This window comes from Lolium perenne, chromosome 7 (genome assembly GCF_019359855.2).
Source record: "Lolium perenne isolate Kyuss_39 chromosome 7, Kyuss_2.0, whole genome shotgun sequence".
In the NCBI taxonomy this organism is placed as follows: domain Eukaryota; kingdom Viridiplantae; phylum Streptophyta; class Magnoliopsida; order Poales; family Poaceae; genus Lolium; species Lolium perenne.
Window position 1 is genome coordinate 175,866,701 of NC_067250.2, and position 6,000 is coordinate 175,872,700.

General features: G+C 47.2%; 1 long non-coding RNA gene across 1 annotated transcript; it reads right to left on the reverse strand.

Moving 5' to 3' along the window:
• Positions 1-816: 816 nt before the first annotated feature.
• Positions 817-4,400, reverse strand: LOC127314747 (uncharacterized). The gene is made up of 4 exons (XR_007859851.2): positions 4,105-4,400; positions 3,944-4,014; positions 3,736-3,848; positions 817-3,236 (listed from the first exon to the last, which is right to left on the reverse strand). It is a non-coding gene; the product is annotated as an uncharacterized lncRNA (long non-coding RNA).
• Between the last annotated feature and the right edge of the window lie 1,600 nt (positions 4,401-6,000).

Here is a 6,000-nt window from a genome sequence, read left to right on the forward strand (position 1 = left end):
GCTGCTGCATGCATGTACCGATACACAACAGCCAAAAAATCAGCAACACAAACGCGACCATATGCGCTGCACATGATCGAGTGCATGCATGCTGCGGCAGCAGCACTTTATTCAGTGTAGCGAGACAGGAGCATGCATGCCTCTGTCTTTATCGATAAAGTAGAGCGTGCGAGATAATGTTTGCCAGCAGTTTACGCGTTAATCTTTGATGGGCTTAGATTCTCCAGAGGCCCAATCAACTATTCCGGAAGCGGACGGTTGTTACCGAACAAATCCCGGAAGAATAGTCCCACCTCGGAAGCTGAGACGAATTCCGACCAGTTTATATACCGAGCGACCTCCAATGTCAGCACGAGCAGCCCAAACGCGCAAAACAGGGCCCGGAACGAAGGAACCAGGCCTGGAACATAAAACCATACGCGCGCGGAACAAACGAGCGGGAACGAGCTGGGCCGCGAATAGAGGCCCAGTTAAAAAATCCTTCAGCGAAGCAGAGGTTAGAGGGCGCGCGGGCGCGAGGGAGGAGGACCCGTTGAAGGGGTATGGGCTAGGTGCGGTGTTGGGCCAGAAGAAGAGAAGGAAGAAAGCTGGGATGGGGAGAGGAGGTGGGCGCTGGGCCTCCGGTGGGAAGAGGGAAAAGGGAGAGGGATGGGCCTGTAGAGAGAGAGGCCTGGTTAGATGGGTTAGGGTTTTCTGTTTTTATTTCGAAAATCCTTTTCTTTTATTTTTCAAACTGTTTTGAAAACCAAATTGAAACCATACCACAATAGCACCACTTTATTTTGAAAGATAGATAGTTTTGGTGTTAGGGTTTGTTGAATGAAAAAGACAAGGGGAGGTTTATTAAATAAACCATACAAGAGCGAAACAAAATATGTTAGGGTTTATAAAATAGTTTTTATTTTATTTTGTGAAACCATGGATGATATGATGCATGATGCATGATGATGCACAAAATAAAAACAACAAACAATTTTAATTAGGGGTGCTATCCTGGGCCGTTACAATCGACACCACTAACAAGGAACCTCGCCGCGAGGTTCCACCTCAAGGTACGGGGGAGAGAGGTGAACTATCGGGTCTTCAGGCGACGTGTCGAGCTCCTCGACACCACTAACAAGAATTCTTGCTCCAGGCTGATCGGCAACACCACCGACAAGAAGTCGTTGTTCCGCTGTTGATGATGCGCTTCCATCGGGATCCTCCGAAGATCGGACCTATTAGGATAAGGCAAAGATCGTCCAACCCGCATAGAGACCTAAGACTCAGAGAACTCAGATAAGAGAGAAGACTCAAAACTCGCAAAGGTAAGAGGAGAAAGAATATAGATAAGGAGAAAAACAGAGCTAATCAGATCTATCCAACGAGTTTTCAGAAAATAGTTTTGACACTAGACACAACGTCCGCTGGCAAGGTTATCCTACAGGCTGGACTAGTGGGGTATCGTCAACCTGAGGCTCTGATACCAACTTGTGATGCCCCGGAACCGGTACCCTGAGGATCCCAGCGAACCCGCCGAAATCCGCACGATATCGATTCCGACACGCCCTCCGACACGACGTGCGCGACAAAGCACACGTGATGCCAGAGGAATTACCACGAGTAGTAACATTACAACAGGTTTACAATAGAGCCCACAAGAACATATATTACAACAACGACTCCACGAGTCAAGATACAAATATACAATACAAAGATCCAAATCATACAGAAGATCGAATACGTCCAAGTACGGACAAGATACAAATTGGACTAAGAGTCCTGAAGATAAACGATGGCGTCCATAACCCTGCCCAGGCCAAGCCGGAAGGGTAACCTTGCTAACGCCGTCTTCATCGAACATATCTTCATACCTGCCCGGTTATATCTCGTAGAAGCAGCAATAAGTACGGGTTCGTACTTAACAAGACTTCAAGACGTATAAGCATTCGTCAACCAGTCGTCCTTTGTACTTGAGGCACTCAGGGGACTTAGAGGACGCAAGAGGAACGTCATAGGCAATATGGTGGGGTTAAGCGGCAGCGCGCAAGAACTAAAAACCTATAGAGACACTCTACAACATTCGTCTAATCAGAAAAGGTGAGAGAGCGCACAACTAACAGTTCTATACTCTGCAAACATAACACAGCCGATACTTTCCCCCTTCGCAAAGAAGTACTTACAAAGGCACCCACACGGTTGTCAAGTTTTAACCATTTATTATTGGAGTTGTGCTAACTTACTACACAAGTTATTATGATTGAAACAACATGTGTAAGTTGTCTATGGTCAAGTCATACAGCTCCAAGTCGTCCATAACCGCGGACGCGGCTTATCGATAAGATTGTAACCCTGCAGGGGTGCCCAAATGTGCCCACACGCACGCTCAACCCACTTACGACAGGTGGATATCACGACACGCACTCTCCTTCACTACAACAATGTCCAGGAAGCCACCTAACTAAGTTAAACCCGTATCAGAGTCCGGCCGTGCTCCGAAGCGGACTCAGCTATTGCGACTGCGTGCTAGGTGGACAGTGCCCAGCGGGATGACCACTTCGCAGTGGCACCGCATCCTACGAGCGTGCAAGAGACAACGGGGTTACAAGGCACATAGCTTCCCCAAAACTAACATCATATCATCTGACCACAGAGAAACAAGCTTGCACGCCCGGGAGAAACAAAACCTTCAAACTAGTTGTGGCCACTGGACAAAGATGTAGATTCCAGCAGTGGTCGAGGGGAGACCCGGTAAGCATACCCACGTGTGGTTAGAGCGCTCAGTCTCGGAACAGATAACAAGAACTCGGGGTCCTAAGATATTTAGAAAACACAAGTGAGCCGTCACAAAACGAGCAGCTGACCCACCGATGCCTCCGCTAAACAATTATCAACAACTAAAGTAACCATGATTCTTCCCAACATATAACCCGATAAGATAACAATAAAGGTAACGAGATAAAACAGCACTAGCATGCACTACGACTCGCAAGGGCAGACTCGATAACCAAACAATAGCCGTAGGAGGTGGTGGTGGCAATATGGGCTGCTTGAGGTAACAAGTGGAAAGGACACGTGACAAGAACGCAACTTAAGGATAGCATGAGGGAGAAGGCAAAATAAAATAGGTGAGCGACTTCTGCAGGGGCAGGAGTATAAGGGAAATGCTTGCCTGTTAAAGCTTGCCGAGGGACATCCGGAGAACTTGGCGTATCTCACTGCACCACTTCGTGATCCTATCCGGGAAGAAGCAAATGCTGGAACACACATCGGATGCAAATCTTACTACTACGATAGAAGAATCGGCATGCTGATATGGTATGCATGCATGACATGGCAAACATGATGCGGCGATGCAACTTATCCAAATTAATCGAAGTCGGAACCCCGGACACACAAATTAGGTTGGAGTTGCATTTTCTATCGTCAAATTTAAGGGTGGATTAGCATGGTACAACATGGCAAGGGTGCGCTACTTCAAAGTTAAACGGAGCGGGGAAACCATAGTCGGCGTCCAAAATACTCCGCATATATGTTAGGTGGTATGCACGAACTATCACGTCTCGACATGATGCAAGATGCAAACAGGCATATGGATGACATATTCATGTTCCTTATGTTTTTCTGATCAATTTTCATATAAAATATATTTTATTTCGAGTTACGGTTTGTGAGATATGATTTTTGCAAGATATAAATATGTGCAGCAATTTTCAGGAAAAACAGAAAAAAGGGCCAGGACGAACTGGGTCGGACCTGCGCTGTCCTGGGCCGGAACTGGTCAGCTTTGGCGTGAGATTGGGCTGGGCCGCACTGGGCGTTGATCAGGGACGGAGGATCTGGGCCGAGGCCCGTCGGTGCTGCCAGATCTGATTCAAGAAACAAGAGAACAAAAGAAAAAGGCTTAACTAGCCAGAAGTGGGAATTGAACCCAGGATCTCCACGGGCTGTCAAGGGAACGAACCAGCTAGGCTGCTTGCTGATGTTGAAATTGGAGAGGCCCTAAGCAAAAAGAAGCTTCTCTCTGCGCTAGATCTGGAGTAAAAACAAGGAAAAAGGTTGGATTATTTCGCCAGGGTGAGGATTCGAACCAAAGATGTACAGATCGAGGAGTAGAGGACGAACCATTGAGCTGGTGTTAGGTTCGTGTCAAAAGGAAGGTGCGGAGCAAGTTGAACCAAGCGGAGGCAGAGCTCAGGCATGGCGTTCATGGCGGAGGCCCTGGTTGAAGAAGAACTTGACGGCTGCGTGCGAAACAGGACGAGCGCGAGAGCGTCGAGGGTGCGCCTGGTCACGGAACAGCCGGAGGTAAGCTCGGTTTGGCCAGAGGAGGACGAGGGCGGCCGGAATCGAAGAAGAAGCACACCGACCGGCGCGGAGAATCGGCGACCGTGCGCTTGATTAGAGGGCTCCCGGCTCGATTCCTTATACCCAGACGAAGAGAACGATGAGGCGCATCTAACGGTGGTTTTAGCTCGGCGAGGGCGGTGCAGAAGCGGCGGCGCCATGGCGGGGAGGATGGTGGCAGTGTTCTTCGTTGGTCACAGAGAAGATGAAACAAAACAAGAGGAGAGATGGGAGGCGGCGGCGCGAGGGAGGAGAAACACTAGGGTTTCTGTGGCTCGGATGGGGATTAAAAGAGAGGTGGAGGGAGTGGTTGTGGGGGAGACAGCGACCGGGGAAAGGCGAGCACGAGAGGCTCGTGCCTCTACCGAAGAAGACGACAACAGGAAGAAGAGTGGAGGAGCCAAGGGGTATGCAGGGCTGCTCGGGTTGAAGGGGTATGGGCTAGGTGCGGTGTTGGGCCAGAAGAAGAGAGGGAAGAAAGCTGGGATGGGGAGAGGAGGTGGGCGCTGGGCCTCCGGTGGGAAGAGGGAAAAGGGAGAGGGATGGGCCTGTAGAGAGAGAGGCCTGGTTAGATGGGTTAGGGTTTTCTGTTTTTATTTCGAAAATCCTTTTCTTTTATTTTTCAAACTGTTTTGAAAACCAAATTGAAACCATACCACAATAGCACCACTTTATTTTGAAAGATAGATAGTTTTGGTGTTAGGGTTTGTTGAATGAAAAAGACAAGGGGAGGTTTATTAAATAAACCATACAAGAGCGAAACAAAATATGTTAGGGTTTATAAAATAGTTTTTATTTTATTTTGTGAAACCATGGATGATATGATGCATGATGCATGATGATGCACAAAATAAAAACAACAAACAATTTTAATTAGGGGTGCTATCCTGGGCCGTTACAGCGTTGAGAAGCAGTTTCGATGAAGGATTCGCTGTAAATGCTCACAGACAAGTATTCAGGGGGTTTTGATGTAACAGTTGAATAAAGTACGAGTAAGTAAAGTGCGAGAGTAACAATTGCAGCGAGTGGCCCAATCCTTTTTAGCACAAAGGACAAGCCGGTTTGTTTACTTATAATGACCAAACGTTCTCGAGGACACACGGGATTTTAGTCTAGTGCTTTCGCTACATACGGCTAATTAATCTTCATTGTTTTGATAAGTGTTGTGTGGGTGAACCTATGCTAATGTACCGCCCTTCCTAGGACTAATACATACTTGTGATTATACCCCTTGCAAGCATCCGCAACTACAAGAAAGTAATTAAGATAAATCTAATCATAGCCTTAAACTCTGAGATCCTGCTATCCCTCCTGCATCGATATACCAACGGGGGTTCAGGTTTCTGTCGCTTCGGCAACCCCGCAATTGGCAAACGAGTACAAGATGCATTCCCCTAGGCCCATAAAGGTGAAGTGTCATGTAGTCGACGTTCACACGACACCACTAGAAGAATAACACCACAACTTAAATATCATAACATTGAATATTACTCAACCATACTTCACTACTAACATTTAGACTTCACCCATGTCCTCAAGAACTAAACGAACTACTCACAAGACATCATATGGAACATGATCAGAGGTGATATGATGATGAATAACAATCTGAACATAAACCTTGGTTCAATGGTTTCACTCAATAGCATCAATAACAAGTAGAAATCAACACCG